Source organism: Lepisosteus oculatus, chromosome 27, assembly GCF_040954835.1.
Source record: "Lepisosteus oculatus isolate fLepOcu1 chromosome 27, fLepOcu1.hap2, whole genome shotgun sequence".
Taxonomy (NCBI): domain Eukaryota; kingdom Metazoa; phylum Chordata; class Actinopteri; order Semionotiformes; family Lepisosteidae; genus Lepisosteus; species Lepisosteus oculatus.
This window is the reverse complement of record NC_090722.1, coordinates 868,175-894,042: the sequence shown is the minus strand read 5'-3', so window position 1 is coordinate 894,042 and position 25,868 is coordinate 868,175. Positions and strand designations below refer to the sequence as shown.

The following is a 25,868-nucleotide window of genomic DNA, read 5'->3' as shown; positions in this document are numbered from 1 at the left end:
AGACTAAAGAAAATGTGTGAGAAGACTTTATTAGAAATGTAAAACTGTATTCAGATTATTTGTCACAAAGAATAATGCCAAATATTTAGGTCCCTAAATATTGATACTATAGCTTAATCTGTTTAAAAACCTTTTACAACATAAAAGCTGAAACAGTGCAAAAAAAGATCTTACCATGAGCACAGCAAAGTTGGTGGTATGATTGCAAATGCATCTCAAATTCCCAAACTGATCACCTGCCTTGGAGCACCCTTTTGTGCTCCAATCCCTTTCTGTGTAATTCCAGAATACACAGGAATAATCATACATGGTGGCATTGGGGACAATCTAAACAAGCAGACAAAGCACAATTTTATCTCCTTCACCAACAGAATTCAAAGAGATTGCTGTCAGCTTGAATGAAAAAGACTCAGTAAATATTATTCTCTTGGAAAATGGTAAATTATTGCATTACTTACACATAATACACAATAATATTGTGTAAATTAAAATCAATACTGTAGTTTTGATTACTGTAATTGTGTTAAATAAACAGAGAGAAAGAACCCCAAAATGATCTTATAAGCATCCCCTATATATCTGCATTTGAAAGTGGGCGGGGAAGGTGACTCTCTGATATCCATGGAGATAGAATTCCAGAGCTTTGGATCATAGCAAGAGAAGGACCTGTCACTCATAATATGAAGGTGAGATTGGAGGACAAACATTAAACCAGAGTCAGATAAACGAAGGCTGTGAAGTGGAGAGAAAGATAATAAGTTAGATAGGTACTGAGGACCAATGTAATTTGTTCAATGTGGATTTAGATACCCCACTGTGCATGGCATTGCAGTAATCAATACTGGAAAAGGCACATATTTCAAGTTTAGTATGGATGTAGATTTGAGTGTCTTCAGTATAGAAATAATAATTCAGACCATGTGATAATACAGTAGCTTCCCTCGTAAGGAACATGTAAATGCAGAATAGTAGGGGACCCAGTAGCGTTCCCTGAGGAGCACAAGCCTTAATTAACTCAAACTGAAACCCCCAAGAACGACAAACTTTCGGTAATCAGTAAAGTAAGCGTGAAACTATTTAAGAGCAATATCAGAAACTACAAACACAGTCCCAAGACAAGAAAGTCAGCAGGGAAGTGTAGGAGAGTAAGCATAGAGAGAAAACCAGATTCAGAAGACAGAAGATTATTAATGACTTTAACCAGGGCAGTTTTTGTTCTGTTAAGTGCAATTGTCTGAAGTCGGATTGGAGGGTTTTTTTATTAGGTTATTTGCAATTTGATAGGTTTAATTGAGTTGCAACAGTAATGTTCCAAAAGTTAAGCAAGAAAAGATATACAGATGCAGCCATTCAAAATGCGCGGGCGATACCGCATTTTTTTCCTCTGCGCTGTACGCAGTCTACCGCGAGTTACCAGTAAATACTGCTAGTTACTGTCAATTCTTCTATAATACCGCAAGCAAAATAATAGTATCCGGAATTTCCGCAAGGTGGAGCTAATAAAGCTCAACCTCTCATGTTTGAGCTGTCGCCATCAAAGTCTTTAACGAAGATATTACTAATAGTATTAATAATGAATGACCTTGGACAAGCTGTAAGTGTAAACTCAAAGTATTGCCCTGGTCCACATTCTTTTTTTCATTGACCGTCTTTGTAAAAGTAACACCACAGCATTTCGCAATCACGCATTTGTTTCCAATCATGCAAAGTACAGTAATTTTTGAGAATCGATTCACCGTGCCTTTCACATGCTCATAAAAGAGATTGATTTAGGAACATAAACATATTACTGTATGCAAACTGTACTGTATACAATATGTATATGTATATTTAATGTCTTAACTGTGCCCGTTTAAGTATTGAATATTTTTATGGAATTTTACCACTGAAAGGAAATCTTAGTGCCTGAGCATAAAAAGAATAGGAGCATACTGTAACGTGTGTGAAGGCCATAAACGATATTAATTTTGGAACTTAAACATACAGTATATGGCTGGTCTCGGTACTTTAAAGAAAACATACACACCAGTATTCCATTTCTCCCTAAACATTTTAAGCATCGAAGTCTTTAACTAACGTGATACCGGAGTCAACAAGCATACTTTTAGAATTTGATTAAAAGGGAATATAATATGGAATTGCGTATCTAAAGAAATTAATAACGATATAATTATATTCATGTTGCAAAAAAACTGCAACGGACATAAAAACTCCCTTGCTTTTAACAGAGCGTTCCATAACTTCTAACTACAAAAATTATTTAAACTGCGACACTTATCATTCAACCAGAGCTCGAAATATCACAAGGATCCTCTAGAGCACAGCTAAGTCTGTATTAAAAGAATCGCGTATCTAAAGAAATTAATAAGATATAATTATATTTGTGTACTGCGACAGGGCTGGGTAGGGCTGTTTCACCTCTCTCTTCATGTGAATCTATTCAAAAGCCATTTAGCAAAGAGGGGATGAGAAGAGTGACAAACTAGTATACAGTACTTTAAAACATTAATAAAATAATAATAATAAAAACAATAATAAAAACCATTGCCACACCCGGACCGTTAAACCAACGCAGTAGCATGTCAAAGCCCATTGAGGAGCCGGGCGCAATAACTGTTTTGTCCCTTGATTTACTGATCTGCATTAATTACAGAAATCGAGTTCCTGCTCTTTGCAGACGACCTGGTCCTGCTGTCGCCCACAAAACAGAGGCTGCGGCAGAACTGCTGGAGCAGCACTGTCAGACCTGAGCGCTGACAGTCAATCTGGACAAGACCAGAGTTATGGTTTCCCAGAAAAAAAAACAGACCTCCAGTAGTCTTCCTGAAATCGTCGGATTATAAACGAATAAAAGCATCTTATTAAAAACACGTTTGCATTTGTTTGGGAGCTATATTATATATTTTTCATATGTAAGATATAATGATGTGTTCCCGCTTACACATCGCACGACTTTAAAAGCCAGAAAAACAGGTTTCAATTCATATTATCTGGTGAGCCTTGTTTTGTCAAAGGACAGCACTAAAAAAAAAAAACAGACATTGTGTGGTACAGAACGGAGCTCAGTCAATTCAAACAAGTTCAGTTTAAAAAAAACTGCAACGGACATAAAAACTCCTTTGCTTTTAACAGAGCGTTTCATAATTGCCAACTACGAAATGTATTTTAACTGCGACACTTATCATTCAACCAGAGCTCGAAATATCACAAGGATCCTCTAGAGCACAGCAAAGACTGTATTAAAAGTATACTAGTGACAAACTAGTATACTTTAGATATTTTTTTCTGAACCGGGGAAAATCTGATCATGTTTCTCTATAACAATAATAAAAACATTATTTTACATATCACCTTTATCTGATATCACCTTAAGGACAGCACATACAAGGGTTAATTGCACAATGGACCGCGCCAAGAAATTTAATATAGTCTTCTTTAGGTGTGAGGGCAAGAGCAGATCGCAGAAGGCATAATCAGCAAATTAGGAAAACAAAGAACATGAAGTAAGAGACAAGATGTAAAAAGGGTTAACTTAAGTCAGTTCTGCCTGAAAATTAGACTTCTAAGCAACAGGGGTTTATGGCAGGAAAGGGGGTTAACTGATAAGGATTCCAGATGCGAGCTAGGAACCCCCTGGGGGCGTAATCTTAAACTGACCATTTGGCTAGGGTCTTTTAACTGGCCAAATACCATGACCCCCCCTTACCATAACACCGAATGACGTCTGAAGCAGCAAGCAAGGACTATATAACCTAAAAGTTTGTACCGGCACATCGAACAATACTTCGGTTTTGTTGTTTCTTGCGGGAAACAAGACTTCGGCTTTATTGTTCCATGCATGCAATAAACTCATCTGTTTTACTTCATCTCGGGATCCAAAACCTTATTCTTTCTGTTACAACAAATTTGGCGTAGTCGGCGGATGCTCCAGAAGGCTCAAAACTTCCCATCGGCAGGAGAGACGGTCAGCGCTCACATTACTAAGAGGTAAGGACTCCTCTTTTTTTAAAAAAAAAGTCCCGACTCTCTCTGACCGATTGGGAAGTCTCTACTCCCTGCGAGAATCGCCCGAGATGACGGAGTAAACGTGAGTTCCTGAATTCCTCTGGCCCGGGGAAGACACCGGTGTATGTAATGGGTGGTTTGCTGTAAGCCCAGAATTTGGTTTGGCAGGCGGTCCGCGGTATTGTGTACAGGCATTCGAAGCTGGTGTATGCCTTAATTGCGCGTGGAGTTTTTGAACGGGTTTTGGACCTTTAACGCGAAGTTCAGGACTGGTGTGGGCCTTAATTGCGCCCGGAGTTCTGAGGCTCAGGATCGGTGTGGGCCTTAATTGCGCCCGGGGTTCTGGAGCTGAGTGGTGCATTAAATGCACATATATTCCAGGATTGGTGTGGGCCTTAATTGCGCCCGGGGTCCTGAGATTAGCTACGCCTTGATCGTGCACAGATTGGCGTGGCGTGGTTTTTTGTTTTAAAGGAAACAGAAGTAGAAGATATATATATATGTATGTTTTTGGTGTTTTCCTTGTTTGTGAATACATATACACACGCACGACACTAACATAAACACACCTCATAATAAAAGAGCATAGCATTAAGTAGCAGGATTTAAAGGACGTTGAGACCTGAGAATCGCCCTGATTGAGCTCAGTGTGTAAGTCCACCCCGGGGCAAAAGCAGCGATGCTGGCGTTCTGGGGATGGTGAATTACTGATCAAGAAAGGGGGTTTTCGAGGTCTCGTTCCTTACCTGTGAACAGTGCTGTGTAAGTCCTCTCTAAAGGCTCTGAGAGGCATTTAGATCTGGAGGTAACAGACGCCCTTAGCTGAATGAGTGCAGGAATGCACAGGTTTTTCAAGTGAAAGCATCCCCCTACCGATTAGCTGTTACCTCACACGCGACAAAAGTAAACTTAAAGAGACCGAACATGTGTGCTAACTCATTGTTTGAGAAAGTGGTGGAAGGGCCCGTTTATAGATCGGAAAAGTGTAAGTTGACGGAAAAAAAGGAGAAAAATATGCGAAAAGTTGAGTTTGTCAGAGGGAGTTTGGGGCGAAGATGCCTGTAAAGAAAGCATATGAGTATTGATTGGCAAAAGCGCAAGCATGTAGCTCCCACCCTGGTGCACGGCCGGCACCAGTGGTGGCAGATACATGAGAGAAAAGAAAAGAAAGAAATTGGAATGTGACTTCTTAAAAGTGTGTTTACGGGAAAAACAAAAACCTGAAAGAAAAGATACTTTACTCTCTACGAAAGAGTATGAACAAAAGCGAAAAGAGGCAGTGCAGGAGAATCAGAAACTAAAGGAAGAATTAGTTCCTGGTCGCACTGCACTAGTTAATGTGTTACAACCGTCAACTAAATTATATCTTGCTCTCCCATAGGGGAACAGACAGGCAGGAAATGAAAATAATTGGGATCAATTCCCACAGTGACCATACTGAGACGGGGGGTCCGAGTGGGATGACACCTGGTACGAGTGTAATAAAGACAGAACAGGGACTCCCTTCTTAAAGGGAGGGCCCCCGCGGATCTGTACTGTACTCTCACCCGAAGTGGGAAAGGACTTGATGTAGCGGGGGGCTGACCCTGTTGATGACAGTGTCACTCTAAGTGTCTCGCACCCCGTTGAGGGGGGTCCGCACTCGCACCTACCTTCCCTGATTCCCCCATACGATCAAATCCAAAACCGGAAGATATTGACCGATTGGCTAAAGTACCGCACCCGAAATTATACGTCTGAAACGTATAAGTACAGTACAGGTGGACGTAAAAGTAGTTAGATAAACAGTTTTTGTATTTTTATACAATTAGTTGCAATAGTGGAAACAATTTGGATTTATTCAAATGTCTCGAAACCAGACATGCTGAAACGCTGTAGGTTTAGAATCGAGACTGGGGAGAATAAAATTCTTGTGAGAAGATCTGTTTACCTAACGATTAGATCCTGTAAATCCCTTGTAGCCTCCCTAAGTCTGTCCCATTCCAGTGGATAAAAATTTACTGTTAATGGAGTGTTGGTTTCTCTGTTAGGGGATACTGGAGCACTACTGTCACGCTTGTTTCACTCCTCTGTTCAACAGTGTGCTATAGAGTAATGTATATGGGGAGACGGCAGGAAGCCACAAGAGTATTGGGGCAGCAAATTTTACTTGCCGAGTACCAGATTTTAATGGGTGGCTTTATCCCAGATCTATTGGGTTGGAATATTATGCATTACAAAGAATGACTATCCAGAACAGGGTATCACGTGGCTTCAACTGACTGTGATCACTCAGTATGTTGATGGTATTCTGAGTGCTTCCCCTGATGAAGAAACCCACAAGTCTGAGTTGCTTCATTTTAGAGTGTCTAATAGAAGCAGTTATGATAAGGCCCTTTTGTGTCTAGCATTGTGAAATTTTAACAGGGCCTGGGTGCAATGTTTTTACGGGGTGAGCACAACTCTTAACAGATCTGCTTAAGGGGGGAGTGCAGTACAAGGACAAGATTGCCTTGGTTCCAGCAGCAAAAGTCGCCTGTAATAATTTGAAACAAGCTCTCTTACAGGTGCTGAGACTGGGGTTTCCTCAGATGGATCAACCATTCCTTTGTATACAAGTGTGGAAAAAGGGTTCTGGGCAGCTGTGCTGATGCAGGAGCATGGAGGTAGGCACTATTATACCATTAGATGCTGTAGCCAAAAGGTGGGGGACTGTGAAAATTTAAGAAAATGTAATACTGTTTACTGATGGGTCCTCTCTGATGCATGAGGGAGAACAGAGAACAGGCTGAGCTGTTACAACAGAATTCAAGGTGCTAACAATCGGAAAAATGCCCCTCCACTGCCTTAGCGCAGCAAGCCAGTTAAGAGCACTGATGGGAGATTGTAAAAAGAAAGATGTTAAAGGGTTACTGTATATGTATATAATGTATGTATTTGTTGTATGTAGGCCACAATTCTGGATGGCTATGGAGAAATAGGATTCTCCCACAACGGCAGGGACTCCAGTTAAGAATACTGGGCTTGTCTCTGAACTGATTTGTAGTTTTACAGCTGCTGACAGAAGCAGCTTGAGTAAGGTGTAAATAACACAATAAATAAAGAATTCCAGTAACTCAAGGTAACAACCATGCAGATGCAGATGCCAGACGAGCGGCACTGGGAGAGCGGGAGTCTTGAGACCCCTGTGAAACCTCTATTGGGGAAAAGGGAGAATTCAGGTTGAGGCCTTTAATAGATGTTTAATAGTGGTTAGAACAAATGTGTAAAGAATGTGGGGTTGTATGATGATGGGATGTGGGCTGGCACATACCCAAGTGTATGACAAAGATGATCCCGTGGTACGGACTGCCCTGCCCCTTGGATACTGATCTAGGGGCATACTACACTGGGAAGGTGTGCCAGGCTGTAATTGCCTCACTAGGGGTAAGTTGGAAGTCACATTGACCCCATCACCCACAGTCTGAAAGACCAACTAAGGAAATATCAACTGAAGGAACACCATGGGTAGATGCTCTACCTGCAGTCCTGTGCGGTTTGCGGGCTGGAGCAAACGGAACTGTGAGACTGAGCTCATTTCAGATCATCTTGGGCAGCCAAAGAATCTCCCTGGAGGCCAAGTTTGGCTAACGCACTGATGAATTAACTAACTCTCTATTAAAGTATTGCAGGTTTGTTAACTGAAGCGGTGCACAGGGCTCGTGAACAGGTGCCGGACGCTTGGGGACCTCCAGCAGAGGGGAGACACGACCGGATACCTGGCGAGTGGGTGTAGGTGAAGAAGAGATACCCTGCCAGACGTTGCAATCCTGCTGGGAGGGACCATATCAAGTGCCACTAACTACTGATTGTGCCATCTGAGTGACAGGATGAGATCGCTGGATCGCACTTTCACCGACCCACGGCACCAGAGACTGAGTGAACAGAAAGAAGGATGTTGTTACCGTTTCCGTGTCTGATGCTTCCTAAGACCAACAGTGTGCTTGTTAGGCCTGAGGAGCATTACTGGGGATATGGTATCAATACATTCCGGGTGTTGGCATATCTATCAGCCAAAAAATTATAATCGGAGTTGGGTCAATATTGCTACTCCAAGATCCTGACGATAGATCTCCACATGGCTGAGGTCTGCGTTTGGGTCCTGGGGTAGGACTTTATGTATTTGTAGGATTAGGGCTGTTTTATATGTATAATTGTAACTATCACTTGTACAAAAACATCAATAACATCTTGTTGTAACCATGGAACGCACAATGTCATGGTAATGCATGCCTGTACATCTAAAAAGGAAAGATCTGCCCTGACATTGTATGTGTAAAAATAGGCAGTCCTGACGTATGCTATATTTTATAAGGGGGGAATGAAGTAAGAGACAAGATGTAAAAAGGGTTAATAACTTAAGTCAGTTCTGCCTGAAAATTAGACTTCTAAGCAACAGGGGTTTATGGCAGGAAAGGGGGTTAACTGATAAGGATTCCAGATGCGAGCTAGGAACCCCCTGGGGGCGTAATCTTAAACTGACCATTTGGCCAGGGTCTTTTAACTGGCCAAATATCATGACCCCCTCCCCTTACCATAACACCGAATGACATCTGAAGCAGCAAGCAAGGACTATATAACCTAAAAGTTTGTACCGGCACATCGAACAATACTTTGGTTTTGTTGTTTCTTGCAGGAAACAAGACTTCGGCTTTATTGTTCCATGCATGCAATAAACTCATCTGTTTTACTTCATCTCGGGATCCAGAACCTTATTGTTTCTGTTACAACAAACAGGAGAGGTGAGACGTTTATCCAGAGAGCGAGTGATCAGAAAAAGGAACAGCTGTTACGCCCAGGTTTTAGCTTTTCTCTGCTGAATGAATAAAAGCATTTTATTAAAAACGCGTTTGCGTTTGTCTGGGTATTTACTTTGTAATCTGTGGTTTACATTTACTGTATTGCTTTGAGATGCCACTTTTAAAGGTGATATGTAAAATAAAGTTTTTTATTATTGTTATAGAGAAACGTGATCAGATTTTCCCTGGTTCAGAAAAAAGACAATTAAAATCTGTAATCTTTCCACTTGTATGTCATCGGAAAATACAAGAAGTTTCTGCTTTGTGTAAGGATGGTATCAAAAAGTTATCTAAGTGGTGAGAAAGCTGTGCTCCTCAAAGCGCTTAACAGGATAAAAACAACAGCAATAGTGTTAAGCTGGGCAAACGATTATTTTATAGAAATACAAAATGAGTTATAATGATGTGTTCCGGCTAAGACATTAACGAGTACAACCCCCCTCTCTGCGGGAGTGCTGGCTGTGACGAATTAAACCGGTTTCATAGGTACAGTACTTACTAGTTAAGAAAGCTAGGCTCCTCAATGAAATCACTTTAACATGCTAATGCGTTGGTGTAACAGTCCGGGCGTGGCAAGCTTCTAATGTCAACTCGACTCGATTGGAAGACAATTAACATATTCTAGCCCTAAATGAATTAATAGCAAACATGGTTTACATAAAAGACATTTTTCCAAGAAAGTTTATAATAATACGATCTATAGTTGAAATCTGAGCCTAAATATAAAGAAAAAGCATTTTCAGAGAGCAATCACGCTGTGTTTATGTAGAAAAAGTGATTAGGTTTATGAGCAATCTAATTACTTATTCGTTTAAAACGCTATATAAAATAAAGTTTATTATTAATTTGCTGGACAGAGCGGTGAACATTATTATGGATAAGACAAAGATAACGATCCTAATCAGTTTAGAAATCTGTGTACGCTGTAAGGTTTTTACTTCTTAAACTTTTAAAATACACGTTTCGAATAGAAAGAAATCATCTTCCTGGTACAGTATGTACAGTATAGCAAACCAGCACATATTTTTTCTCTAATCAGAGGGCTTAGACGCTGGGGTTAGATCCCCGGCGGAACACATTCCATAAGATTCAGCGCTTTTATATATCGCCTTTAAAGGTGGCTTCTCAAAACGCTTTACAGGATAAAAACAACAATAACAGCAACAACAACAATATTGTATTTCATTGCACTTTGAAAACCAAGTAATAACTTAACTATATGTGCAAACGTTTTATGATATGTCGCTGTTGTGAATGTCTGTGGAGTGTATCTTATTTGCCTGTCTGTCCTGGCTCTCTCGCTCAATTCAATTCAATTCAAGGTGCTTTATTAGCATGACAGATGGGTACAATCGATGTTGGGTATTTACTTTGCTTTGAGATTCCACTTTTAAAGGTGATATATAAAATCAAGGCTTTAACTTGCTTTAACTCCACAATGTATTTAAAAAATTAAAACGATTACAATCTAATCTTTCCACGTTTGATCCCAAGATCCCAAGAAAAATAAATCTAAACTGGGAGAAAGCTATGCTGAAAGTTTATTAAGATACTTAGAAGACAAAGATATCAATTTATGTTGCATTTGTCTGATTGTGAATCAAAAAACACATATATTTAAACCCGCGTTTGCGATTTAAATCAAAACGCGATTTAAATCAATATAAATGTTTATATTGTAACGCCTAGGCGACTATCCATTGTTATTAAAATGACTTAAATTTGATCATGTTGTGATATTTAGAAATATAAATTTGTTTGGTGCGAGTGAGGTTTTATTTAATCTCTGACCAAGGGAAACGTTTCATTTTTTCAATGAAATGTTTGTTAAAAAAAACGTCATTGTTCCACAGTGGGATTTGATCACAGACCATGTGACATGGGAGTCAGGAACCTAACCCACAGCACCACCAGCAAGGTCGCATGCAGAGTGCTGAAAAAGCACTACAGAAACATTATCAACAGACAATGTACAGCATGTACTATTCTTGTGTTGCGGTACATGAATATAATTATATCATTATTAATTTCTTTAGATACGCGATTCCATATTATATTCCCTTTTAATCAAATTCTAAAAGTATGCTTGTTAGTTAAAGACTTCGATGCTTAAAATGTTTAGTGAGAAATGGAATACTGGTGTGTATGTTTTCTTTAAAGTACCGAGACCAGCCATATACTGTATGTTTAAGTTCCAAAATTAATTTCGTTTATGGCCTTCACACGCGTTACAGTATGCTCCTATTCTTTTTATGCTCAGCTACTAAGATTTCCCTTCAGTGGTAAAATTCCATATAAATATTCAATACTACAACAGGCACAGTAAAGACGTTTACTGTAAATCTTTCTACGACAGACCAACGGACCACGAGTGCCCCTGTCGGTCAACCAATCACGTACTGCACGTTATCGTGCGTCACAATGCACAACGCCATAGCCAATTACCTCCGGTACGTGTGTGTACCGCGCGCTTTGAATGGTTGCATCTGTAGGGTTTAAATATTTTCTTCTGTCTTGAGCCATAGTTGTATTTGTGGCACAGAGATAACTGCAGCTGTTTTAATAGCAGTAGGAATGGGATATAATAAACAGGTTGTGAATTTTACTCCAATACCAATTTCCCAAGCAGCATCAAATTGAGAGAAACTAGAAAGGAGGGGACCACCAAAACTAGGGAGGGTGGAGTGTAAAAATGTGTTGTGGAAACAATGATGATGCTGGATCTTGGAAGTAAAAAACTCTAAGAAGTTATCGCAGTTGGGATAAAGCAGGTAATGTAGTGGAACAGTTTGGCTTTAGAAGTTTAGCGATGGTGGAGGTATCTAGGATTCTTATGGTTGGTCTCAATGATATGTGAGAAGTAACTGGATCTAGCTAGGCTCTGCATCTATTCAATCAAATGCTCCTTGAGTGTAACTGGTCAGTGTACCATGGGGCAGAGTGAGTAAAGGAGATTGTTCAAGTTTTTGGAGGAGCTATGATATCAAGAGTAGTTAAAAGAGAGCTATTAAACACTTATACCTTGTTTTCCAGACTTCAGAATTGGAAAAACACAACAACAGAGTCCGTAAACCTAGACTGGTGAACTGATTGCCAGTTGTGAAAACTTACTGAGCATGAGTATAAAGACCAGGGAATTCTAAATTAAATAAATTGGAAGCAAAAGAGTCATTTACAATGATTAAGTCCAAGGTGTGACCAAGGGTAAGGAGTAAGAAATTTAATCCGAAGCATAAAAGAGAAATTAAATCTGCAAATTCATCTACAAAAAGCATCATTATGCTTGGAGGATCTATAAACTGTAACAATGAATGGGGAACTGTGAACTGTAAACTGAATTATATTACAGTTAAACAGAGTGCATTTAAAGCAAGATACTGATAATAATAATAATAAGCACATAATGATAATTTGGGTGAGCAAATCTAATATTCATATCCAAAAGAACAAATCAGAAAAAGACTAAAAAATAGACTTTCTCCCCTTGCCAAAATATGTTATACTTTTGTGTTAGAACGAATGTCATAGGAAACACTTACATTGGGCTTGAAGAGAAGTTCTACATGGTTAATTAATCCGTTGTCAACACTTGCCGAAATTACTCTTCTACTGGTGTTAAATGTACTTTTGTAAATGTTAGACCTAAAAAACTTGTCACTTTGGTAAAGTACAAAGCCAGCCTGTCTGTTCATCTTTGTACCTACACAGAGGAGATAGAGCTCATTAATGACAATCACAAAAAACACAAAAAACCTATACAAACCGTGAACACATCCAGCAAAACAGAAAATTCAATAAATACATAAAAGAACAAGTAGTTTTATTCCATGCTGAAAAGAGCAGAAAATAAATACAATGTTTTGGCTGTGGAGCCTTCTTCAGGTGTCCGCAGCTGAAATGTTGTGTTTTTTTTCTTCTCTTTTCAGCATGGAATAAACCTATACTTGTACCTTTGCAGCCTATGCATGCTGACGCAGCCACCTATTTGAACTAATACATAAAAGGATACTTTTATGTATGCAAAATATATTATTATAAAAAAAATATTTTTTGCAAAAAATAATATACTCACATTATTTGTGTTAAATTAAAAATACTGAAAAATAAATTGTGCTTAAGAACAAGGGAGGCTTAAATATGGCACTGTAGCACCCGTGAGGTTTATTGTGAAAATCTGTAGTGAATTATAAAAATGTTATTTATATGTTAATAGAGCTTGCGTCAGATGTTAGGGAGTATAACATAGAGTGATGCCACAAGGGGTTTAGACCTTGAGAATGGTACTTTCCTCAAACTATTCTACACTTGACAGATAGTATTTCCTTTACCATGATGACTGACAGAGGAAAGTCTTCACAAAATGGTGTCTGCCAGCAATCACTGTAACGAGAAACAACTGTGTGCCCTCTTGCAGCCTACGTAATTTGAACTGTGAATCTTGATTCTGATTTTTGTAAGCCGTTTGTCCTTTGATTGTTTAAAATGGTGTTCTTCCTGTGATGAACAACAAATCTTAACAAAATGGTACACTGTATAGCTGCCCGCTATTTACGACTAAATAGGACTATTTAGTTCTAGCCAGGAGCTCTACAAGGAGCTACAGTAGGTATTATTTTTAGTTTGTTGTTTTGCTTTTGCCATTTGTTCAATTCAATTAAGAAGTGTTTTACTCTACTGGTGTACCTGGGTGTCGGGACCTGCATCACTGCATTTGGAATAAAAGTGATATGCGTTATAAAAATAAATCATTTTTTCCAAAGACGGTTAGATAATGGTATTGTATTAGTGAGACAATTACTAAATGAGAATGAAAAATTAACTTATGCAGTATTTTTGGATACCTTTAAAAATTCCCGTTACGCCCAAAGAATATGCAATTGTATTACTCAACCAATCAATTAGAACCTATTGTCTTATTGGGAAGTGTTAACATTTTAGAAAAGAAATGTAATAAAATGAAATGTAATAATAGTTATATAAGAAACACGTTTAACACTTTCCACCTGCAAAGAATTATTGGAATTCTAAGAAGTGTCTTATAACATTATTCATAAAATTTATCTTGTTAAATAAACATTATCCAGATTTAAACTTGACTTATATAATCAATGTTTATTTTGTAATATGAATAAAGAAACTATATGTCATTTGTTTTATCATGTATTCAAACCAAAATGTATTGGAGCAACTTAGAACATTTCTTACTAAGATTACTAAGAATGTTAAGGTTTCTTTTAATGGCTTTGACACTTTATTTAACATGCCTGGATATACAGCAAAAGTTAATATTTATAATAAATCAATTACTAATTATGGGAAGATACAATATCGATAAAATGAAATGGACAAAGTCTTTTCCAAATATTAACCTGTTTAAAATAAAAATGGATTTCATGTTAAAACTATTCAAAACATCAGAAATAAGAAAGCTAAATGAACCATTGACATTTAAAGTTATGGTTAAAGTTTCTGTAAAGTAGGTAGTACCATTGGCTATTCTTATTATGTATGTATACATTAGTTTGTTCAATGTTTATAAATATTGTATGCTTTTGTTAATGGTTAAAAATAAAGCATTTAAAACAACCCCCCCAAAAAAATGTTGGTATTGAGACACTTCCTGTTTTCTTGTTTAGGACCCAAGCCGAACCTGAATCAGAGTGCACGTGCATTACCATAAATATGGAAGCAACCATTCCAGGAATTTAAGTTAAATTGTATATTGAAATGGAACAAGTGCAACACACTCAAAGAAGGCTCCACAGCCGAAATGTTGTGTTTCTTTATTTTTCTTTTCAACGTGGAATAAACCTTTACTTGTTGCTTTGCAGCTTACACATGCTGATGCAGCTACCTAATTAAATTGTATACTGTAGTTACAACTAGTGTTCTCTAATAATTATGTAATTAATTGTGTAAACAGGAATATATTTTCTGTTATGAACTATGTTTTGATTTGATCCCTGTGTATTTATGCGTTAATTGTTTTAGACCTTTTTGGTATGGTCTGGTTTGAAAAGGAGCCCCACCAGCACAGTTAGTGGTAGAACAATGTTAGCCATGTTGAGAGTAGTGTTGTCTGTGGAATGTGATGGCTTGTCCATTTTTGCTATTGAATATAGTTTTGTTATTTACACGGATGGGTTAGTTCTGGGTGTGCTTTGTGGCTGGGCCATTTTTTTTCCCCTTTTGGAAACGGAGCAGCCAAAGGACTCACATAAGCAACATTACCTTACAGGCACACAATGCCCATTTGGGTTTACAACACTGTTGCTCTTATGCTTTGGTAACTGTGTTATAGCACTAAGGTTCCTTGGTGGGTTTTTGCCATTTTCTATTAGTACTAAGAGATGCACAATAAATAGCATATGTCTGCATAACCTGTGTCAGTGCCTGGTTTTCCATAGCTATGTGTGTTATGCTTGCAAAGTTATTTACTGTACATCTGAAACATTGTGTCTCAAAAATACACAGGAGTTTTAACGAGAAAGTTTAGGTTGTGAAAATAATGCCAAATCACCCTCAACAAAATTCAAGCAGTTTGAAATCTTTCGTTTATTTATTTAAGCTGCTGTTGATGTTCCAAAACGAATATCAAAACTTCAGGCTAACTTTACCATGGTCTGATGCGCTGGTTACTTTGTTTTAGTGTTACTCTGTAGAAATTAGACACAAGAAGGCTACAGAAAATGTTTTAGCTGATTCACAGTTCACCTACAGTATGAATCTGAAGTAGCCTGATGAAATTTGTTTCTACATAAAATATTATGAGTTTTAAAACTAAAAACGTTACATTTTACCAACACATGAATATTTTCTGCTCTGTGGCAACTTCACTCCGTTTAGGTTGTGAATTGTGACAGTTTTGCAAGGAATTGTCTTCAGGAATGTCTGGTCTGATGTAGACTGGTGAGAAGGAAGCATATAGGGCTCATTATGGATGCTTGTGAACACCACTATGGAACATGAATTAGAAATGGGACACCTTAAGCCCTTGCAGACTCCCCTCTCTAAGTAGGTCCCACTTTACAGATGCAGGCCAAGGTGTGAAGGGAGGTGCTTCATGATAACAAAAGTCTACTGAAAATAATCCATCACCTGTCATAGGGCAGTTAATTAATAAACACTCTTAAGTCAGTCAACCAACCACACTTCAGAACAGCACAAACTTGTAAAATTACCCAAGCCTTAAGTCTACAAGTAATTAACAGCCTGACTATCAGAGATAGCACAACTCTTTATATCTATATGAACTGTAGAGACTAAGTGTTCTACTGTAAGAGAAGAAGTGCAGATGTGGCAAAGTATACCCCTCTATAGTAGGTGTTATTTAATAATAATAATAATAATAATAATAATAATAATAATAATAATAATAATAATAATAATAATAATAATACATACAATTACTCTTGAACAAACAATTGTAAGCAGGTCATTACTTTCCATACCTACAGCTTCATTACTTCGCAGATAAATATATACTGTTTATCTTGACTTACCATTAGAGAAATCAATAAATATCTTTACTAAACTTGTGTTGTCAACAGTTAGCTTGGATGCACTGGTGTTGAGTCGAATGTTCCTAGCCACCAAGTTGTTGGAAAAGCCTGTGAGAAACATAATAATGGTAATAAAAAAAATTAATTTGTATGACTGCAATTAAATGTGGAGCAGTAAAAACATGTATCTTTTGTCACAAAATGCTACGATGTCAGACATACCTGCCAATACAGTGAACTCAATACCCTTAGCGTTTCCCATTGTCAAACTTACAGACTGCATTGCTATGTTGGGCTGAACCATCTGTGAAGAATTACTTGTTTGTTTGCGGGAAAAATTCTCCAGGGTTTCTGTCAGACTGACGGTAAAACAAAAAGCAAACAATGTCAGGCTACTAAAATAGCTTTGGATTATGGTGACACCACATACAGTTAATTTTTGCTCCAAACATCTGTTCTTGGCTTTCCCCCTGATTGTTTTAAATGTAGGCACAATTTTAGAGATGTGGTTGTTTTTTTAATGATAAATGGGGTTGTCTACTTAATGCAATAACATTGTGAAATTTGATATTTCAGACATTCATATTTGTGTAAATAATATACAAATACAAGGATTTCTTACATGTATGTGACATGATAATTGTTTGATCTGCTTTCTGTGTGAACAACTGTTGGTAAAACGAAAAACTAAAAGGAAATTTACAAAAAATATACGAACATCACAGCATTGTAAAATGTTGTGGTGTGGTGATGTCTCATTTAAACAGAGGGTTTTTCAAACATCTCCACCTATTTCAACCTCACAAATCCAAACATAAATGTTTTACAGTAACACAGTTAAGGTTCAATAACAATAGCACAAAGCAGGCAGGATTTAAAACTTTACTCTTACTGCCCAAATTTTACTCTTACTTCCCACATGTATGTCAAACAGACAAAAGCACATAACCATCGACAAATGGGTAGGTGAATGTTCCATCTACAACACTTTGAACTTTATTTTAGATTTTCTTTTCTTGCATTTAGAACAAAAACATTCCATCCAATTGAAAAGCATTGCTATGAAATCAAAATATTGCAATCATGAAAAATATAGCATCACAAACAGGAACATAATATAAAGAAAAAAACACAGTAATGTACCTTTCTGTAACTTCACTATTGACTGAAGAAAATTCATCATCATTGGCATTCAATAGTTGACTGATAGTTGTGACTGCCACATTAGCTATCGCCTAAAGAAAAGAAAACTGTTTACTATGTGACATGATATTTCAGATTTAAAACTACAGACTCTCTACAGTTTTAGTTAGGTTTGTTCAAACCATGACATAATTCACAGAAAAGGTCTTAAACGTTCTTATTGGCAATAACTACAGTCTAATATAACCAAAATTCAAACAGCATAGGTGAAAAAGGTATGATCATACATACATCAAGGATAAACTAAATATTTGCTGAAAATCTTCTTTAATGCTATTATCTGCCTTCTCTGATCCATCCATCGGCTTTTCATATTCTTTTTCATATTCTTCATAGAACACAGTGAAATGCAGTAAAGTTAGTATCAGTTAGTGGAGATGTACAGATGCAGCCATTCAAAATGTGCGGTAAACTGAGCGAGATAATCTGCAGTTTAGCAGGGAATACCGCAATTCGTGATTGGCTGGCTAAAATGACCGACAGCTGGCACTTGTGGTACATTGTTAGTTGTTAGTGAAACGATTGCTTAATTTAATCTCTTTACTGTGCATGTTTAAATCTGCTTAATATTGAATATTAATATGGAATTTTACAACTAAAGGGAAATGTTGGTAACCGAGCATAAAAAGAAGAGGAGCATAACGTGTCTGAAGGTCATAACTAATATTAGTTTAGGAATATAAACATATTATGTAAGCTGTATATGGCTGGTATTGGTAGTTTAAATAACAAATACACACCAGTATTCCATTTTCTTCATAAACATTTTAAGCATCAAAGTCTTTAATTCGGTTTCTTACTGTGGTTATTTTAGAAAGCTTTTTACATGTTCCTTCTGACTATATTACGTTTATATACTTTCTAAAAAGTTATAATGTTTTAAACTTTTCTATGAATACTTACGATCATTATCACAGTAAAAAACACATTATTTTTAGAATTTGATGAAGAGGGAATATAATATGGAATCGCGTATCCAAAGAAATGAATAACAATATTTAGGGATTTATTTATTTCCATATAACTCAAAGTATTTACCGGAGTCCACTTTCTTTGTAAACATCTGCATTGATTTGACTCATTCACCCATGATTAATTGAAAATATTTGCCTGCCTAAGTTATCAAGTGGCACGTTGGTATAAGCGTACCTCGCTCATTTTGAATGACTGGATCTGTACATCTCCTGCTGACATGACTGCAAGCCTGCTGGTAGCAGAGGTTATTTGTGCCCCGAAATTCTGTCCAATTAAAACTCATTCAATCCAAGAATTGTCTGGTCAGTCCCAAAGGGCTAATGACATGGTGCTCCATAGAGCTAGGAAGATTTGAATCATAAGCTGTCACATGAATTCAGAATAAATCCCTTTAGTTGTTACCAAGCCTCTGGGATTGTTTAGAGATGGTATTGCAATGTGAGTCAGAAGATATATATAGTGCAATGCTCTTTCTACAGCCTGATTTAATCACTATGTTACCTCCATATTTTCTGTAGAGGATAAGAGTAGAATCTGTTTAGTAATGTTTGCTGCTGTAGAAATGTTCTGTGCAGTTATTTTCTCAGGCTTGGAGGTAAGAATCTGAGTTTTTTCTGCCATTTGCAGTACATTATCTGTGTTGATCTGTAAGAAAAAACATGATATGAATGAAAATATTCATTACTGCATACAGAAAAAAAAATAAAGTAAAATTAACATAACCAGATGCAGCCATCTGGAGTGCACAAGGACAGCATGATTAAAACACAGATTAGATTATTCAGGAAACAAATATGTCCCTACTACCAAAAACTAAATCAGGTGTAGTGCAATCTATTAGATATCTACGCACAATGCATTGCGTGGAATGAACTGTGTTTAAATACACAGCAGAATGTATGTGTGCTGTTCCAATGATGTGTGGTATAGCACACATACTGTACATATTCATACCGAGGAGCTAGAAAGGGCAAAAAGAACTAGGAACACCTGGGGAAAAATCCAGTGTTTGAAGATAGCTTTTGTTCTTTTATTCTAACATACTAAGTGGTTGTTTTATTAACAATAAGCTTCAATTGCCATAACACCCCAAAGTGGCATTATAAGATGAGGGAATTAACTAAAAGTTCTACTAAAGGTTTTGTATTATATCTTGTTGACTATGTATTTCTTTACTTATATTTTACTAACTTCTCTCAGGATGTCTGGTCTCAGAAGATAACATTGCCACATGGTGTCTTTACGAATAGCTGGCATAGTTCTCAAGGAAATGACCGAGTGACCTCTCCTGGAACAAATGCTCTATTCAGCAGAAGGGGCTGCTTGTCACGCAAGCCGGCAGTAAAGAAAATCTGTGTACTGGTCAGCTTTCTAGAATGGCCATATATAGCCACAATGCAAGCAGACAGTTATGTGGGAGGGTATTTTGTATAATTTGTTTCTCTGTATAAAAGAGCACTGTAAATGTTGTCTTTTGAGTCTTGTGTAAAAACGCAGGACTCCCATGTGCATATGAAATAAAGATGACTTTCAACACACAAACTCTTGGCTGATGCCCTTTGTTTGGCACAACACAGACAATTAACATGGTTTCAAACTGCTCTGAAGCTGCATAGCTGGCTTTAAAAGCTAAAGAGCCTTTGGTTATGCTTCTTCACTCAAAAGAATATTAAAGAGGTGTGGCCCACGCCCAAAACCCCCAGTGCAAGTAGACAATGCAGCCATCACTCTTGTGTTAAATCAGAAATGTTACACTGAAATAGGCACTGTGAGGGAAAGCTCTTCAACATTTTTTGTGAAACCAAATGATTATAAAAACAATAATTATATAAACTACTAAGAAACAAAAGGGCAAATACAGAATAATATATATGAAAATATATATAATTCCTATTATGTATAAATTCTTAAATGAAAAGAAAGAACAATCTATCTTGTTTATATGTTTTTATACATTTCTTATTTCCTTCTATCATTTAGATTGTATAATTAGCATTAAGAAAAATACAATTATAATGCCTATGTATATCTGGACAAAAACCCTTGTGTTCAGAACAGCCATAGGAAAAGGATCAAAAGACCATGTAGATGGCACATAATGATTACTAGAACTCTTAAATAACACTTAATTCTTAGTGCAATAATAAGCCTTGTCCCTACACTGTGCAGTTCCAACTAGCCCGAACAATTCTTTTCTCAAATGTACATTGTCCTACCTTAAAGATAAAAAGTAAATTTTGTTATTAATTGCTGATTTTCCATGATGCACAACATAATGGTAGTTGAGCAATGCTTATCAATTTGTGTCTATTTTTTTTTCAGCTAAACAGGTGCAGTAGTGCAAATTGAATTCAGTTTTGTGGGGTGAGCTGGCCTGTGGAAAATGAGATTCACAGCCTTCACTTGAATGGAACACGTTACACAGTGGATTATTAGCTGTAATGGGACAGGCTGTGAAGGCTGACAATCATCCAAAAAGTTGACCAAGTTGACCAAGAAACTTGTTTGGTGTATAGACCCACCCGGTGACATTTTAACCGATCACCAACTGTATTTTCCCTAGTTTAAAAGCAGTTCCCATCACTTTGAACTCTGCTTCTCTCCACAGAACCAACTTCACTGGCTGACAACAGAACCACATGACTGCCACAACTTTGTAATCTGGTATATAAAGACAGAATTCTGACTGAGGTCTAGCCTACAGCCAGTATCTTGTGACCAGCTACTTTAGCTGTCATAGTGCATCCATTTTGATCCCTGGAGCAATATAGTTGGATTTCTATAGACACATCTAAATATCTCATTATACAAAAGTAGCCACTAAGTTGGGAGCAAACCAAGTTTCCCTTTTTATGTGATTCGTCTTAACCAAGCAGTCACTCTGTGTGCACACTTTGTCCCAGTTCAGCTCTGTTACGACCCAGGTGTCTAGGGGTAAAGGGGTGTAACATTTAGGATGGGTTTGGATGCAGGTGGTTTCTGGTGAGGGACTTAGGAAGCATGACCACAAATGTTTGGTGTAAAAGTGATTTATTTTTAAAAAGTGAATAAGTGACTGGTAGATATACAGGACACAATAACATACAGGGAAAAGGAACTTGAGCGGTTCCAAAGAAAAGAAAATAACAAAACCAAACGGATATAGCTAATACAGTGAGGTCTAACCTAACCCGAACCCTAACCCAAACAAACAAAAATCAAAGGGGTCTTTGGCGTCTTCATGCGCCCTAACTTCCCTACACTCAACTGACCAGAACCAAAATATACGAGTAGCACACACCCCTAACCTAGTGTGTCTAAACAAAACAAACCTACATGTGCACAATGTAACCCAACAACTTTACCTATACCTTTCCAGTGGTGTACAACAAGTTCACAGTTAACAATAACACGACACGAGTGAACTCACTGCACGATTATGTGAAAACATGTAATACCGAAGAAAACACACAAGCAAGGAATAGGATAACGAATGAGCACAAGCAAGGTAAAAAGGAAAGTGACAAGTGCGGGCAAGGTAATACAAAACACAGGTAATCAAAACAAACAAACGAAGCCGAAGCTAACAACCAACAAACACGAACACTAATGAGCAAATGCGAACACGAGCCGAAAAGTTAACCGAAGTTCAGCCGAAAGCTGACTGAAGCCGAAAAAGCTCTCAAGGTCAGAACTTCTTCGATATTTAAACTGTAGATCTAGTTGCTGATTGATCGGGAGTTGATTGATGATGATGTCACATCTGTTATGATGGTGTCGTCATGGACCAATGGGGGGGGGGTACTTGAATACAGGAAGCGGAAAACACACCAAAACACAGCCACACAGGGACGCAACAAGCTCAATCCTAACTTAGACATCCGACTAGAGAGATGTGACTGTCAGTATAGGGTTACAGTGGGCACACCCTTTCTCTCTCCCTAATACCTTCAATCAGGAGTTGAAGAGCATTTAGAGAGCCACATTTAATTTGTGGCATCAAGATTCACAGGGAGAGAGAAATTTAACCACATGTTGTATTCAGGTTAGTTTAGAAGGAAGCTTTCTCTGACTTTGGGCCTTTGTAGGTATTATATAGAATCTGAATACTTGATTTTCTGGTTAGCTAGGATGTTGGCCTCTGGGATGCCTTCTTTGTAAATTTGTACATAGTGCACATTTGTACTTGTGTGTTGTATGTTAATGTTTGTGTAATTTAGAGTGTGTATTCTCTTTGTTAATAAATATTTGTCTAAACAAGTGTGCCTGATATATTACTCTTTTCAGCCAAAACTGTGCCAGAGAACAAAGAATCCATGTGCCACTACTCATACCAACTGCTCAGGTACAGATGCAGCTATTCAAAGTGCACGGTACAGACACGTACTGGATGTAATTGGCTACGGCGTCGCGCATTGTGACGCAAAATACCGCGGTACGTGATTGGTTGACCGACAGGGGCACTCATGGTCCGTTGGTCGGTCGTAGAAAGATTTACAGTAAATGTCTTTACTGTGCCCGTTTTAGCATTGAATATTCATATGGAATTTTACCACTGAAGGGAAATCTTAGTACCTGAGCATAAAAGGAATAGGAGCATACTGTAACGCGTGTGAAGGCCATAAACTATATTAATTTTGGAACTTGGAATTTTGGAATTTTTGAAACATACAGTATATGGCTGGTCTCGGTACTTTAAAGAAAACATACACACCAGTAATCCATTTCTCCCTAAACATTAAGCATCGAAGTCTTTAACTAACGTGATACCGGAGACAACAAGCATACTTTTAGAATTTGATTAAAAGGGAATATAATATGGAATCGCGTATCTAAAGAAATTAATAATGATATAATTATATTCAAGTACCGCAACACAAGAATAGTACACGCTGTACATTGTCTGTTGATAATGTTTCTGTAGTGCTTTTTCAGCACTCTGCATGTGACCTTGCCGGTGGTGCTGTGGGTTAGGTTCCTGAGTCCCACCTCACACAGTCTGTGATCGAATCCCACTGGAGCCATGACTCCTTTGTTTTAACAAATATTTCTTTGAAAAAATGAAACGTTTCCCTTGGTCAGAGATTAAATAAAACCTCACTCGCACCAAACAAATTTATATTTCTAAATATCACAACATGATCGAATTTAAGTCATTTTAATAACAATGAATAGTCACTTAGGCGTTACAATATAAACATTTATATTGATTTAAACCGCGTTTTGATTTAAATCGCAAACGCGGGTTTAAATATATGTGTTTTTTGATTCACAATCAGACAAATGCAACATAAATTGATATCTTTGTCTTCTAAGTATCTTAATAAACTTTCAGCATAGCTTTCTCCCCGTTTAGATTTATTTTTCTTGGGATCTTGGGATCAAACGTGGAAAGATTAGATTGTAATCGTTTTTATTTTTAAATACATTTTAGAAAAGTGTAATCTATACTAAAAAGCTGTACACTACCTGCTATAAAGATACATATTGTAATACTTTCTGGTTCGGATAGGACGGACACAAGAACTCTGACTTGCGGCATTAAATCTCAACAAAACAACAAGAAATCTCAATATCTTGTACGAATTATTCGTAATACAAACCAAAAACTCTCTCAAATTCCTCCAATTATCATAATTCCGCCCCTTATGCAAAACCAAACCCTCCTCCCATCCCAGTTTATCCTCTTTATCATAAATAAAATCCAGCTCAATTTTTAACATAAAGCATTACACAAAATCAATACCTCAACACTCTATACTCAACAACGGTTATTCACAAACAGCCAGAACATGTAACTCCACAATCCCAAATAGACCTCATCCCTCCCCTGTTCTCTCTCTCTCCCCTGGCGTTTGTAATCGTTTTTATTTGTAAATAAATTTTAGCAAAGGCATGTATTTTAAAAATCATAAGATTTCTATATTTATGTCTTTATTTAGTGGTTTCATTAGTGACAAAGGCTAAACTTTCTTGGAAAAATCTTTTATGTAAACCATGTTTGCTATTAATTCATTTAGGGCTAGAATATGTTCATTGTCTTCCAATGAAAGAAGGGTTCCTTTCACCGTAGTCAAGTTGACATTAGAAGCTTGCCACGCCCAGACTGTTACACCAAGGCATTAGCATGTTAAAGCGATTTCATTGAGGAGCCTAGCTTTCTTAACTAGTAAGTACTGTCCTTCCTTGGTTTTGGAGGGGGGAGGTGTCTTTCGCTGGAAATCTCGCCCATTTCTACTTTGAAAATACCCGTGAAACCGGTTTAATTCGTCACAGCCAGCACTCCCGCAGAGAGGGGGGTTGTACTCGTTAATGTCTTAGCCGGAACACATCATTATATCTCATTTTGTATTTCTATAAAATAATCGTTTGCCCAGCCAAACAGTATTGTTGTTATTGTTTTTATCCTGTAAAGCGCTTTGAGGAGCCCATTTCTCACCACTTAGATTACTTTTTGATACCATCCTTACACAAAGCAGAAACGTCTTGTATTTTCCGATGACATACAAGTGGAAAGATTACAGATTTTAATCGTCTTTTTTCTGAACCAGGGAAAATCTGATAATGTTTCTCTATTACAATAATAAAAAACTTTATTTTACATATCACCTTTAAAAGTGGCATCTCAAAGCAATACAGTAGATGTAAACCACAGATTACAAAGTAAATACCCAGACAAACGCAAACGCATTTTTAATAAAATGCTTTTATTCATTCAGCAGAGAGAGAGCTAAAACCTGGGCGTAATACTTTTGATACAGTCTTTGCTGTGCTCTAGAGGATCCTTGTGATATTTCGAGCTCTGGTTGAATGATGAGTGTCGCAGTTTAAATAATTTTCATACTTAGAAATTATGAAATGCTCTGTTAAAAGCAAGGGAGTTTTTAAATTAAACAAATAATTAAAAAAATATTTTTTATTAAGTTTTTAATAAAATGCTTTCATTCACTCATAATTTGACAATTTCAGGAAGACTAAGGAAGGACTAAGTGAATTGTCATCTGTTCTTGAAGCTCTGTGAGCTCGGTGACTTTGAGACCACTTGTTATCCCAAGTTGTTTGAATCGCCACAATTCAAATAGAGAAAAAAGAGCTGACTGACAAGATTTAAGATGTGGCTGTCAATGTTGGATTAAAAAAAAACACGTTGCCCGACGTTAGTTGCATTGCTTGAAAAATAATTTTATTTTGAGAGACTGGATAAGTAATTCAAGTGTTTTTTTAACTTCCTGAAAAACAAATAATAATTTAACTATATGTACAAATGTTTTATTATATGTCGCTGTTGTGAATGTCTGTGGAGTGTATCTTATTTGCCTGTCTGTCCTGGCTGTGCTCTCTCGCTCGCTCGCCCTCACCCCCTCTCTCTCTCAATTCAATACAAGGT

General features: G+C 37.4%; 1 long non-coding RNA gene across 1 annotated transcript; it reads right to left on the bottom strand.

Annotated features, from left to right (window-relative positions):
* Nucleotides 1–180: 180 nt before the first annotated feature.
* Nucleotides 181–16,664, bottom strand: LOC138225256 (uncharacterized). The gene is made up of 4 exons (XR_011183798.1): nt 16,547–16,664; nt 16,325–16,432; nt 12,362–12,522; nt 181–327 (listed from the first exon to the last, which is right to left on the bottom strand). It is a non-coding gene; the product is annotated as an uncharacterized lncRNA (long non-coding RNA).
* Between the last annotated feature and the right edge of the window lie 9,204 nt (nt 16,665–25,868).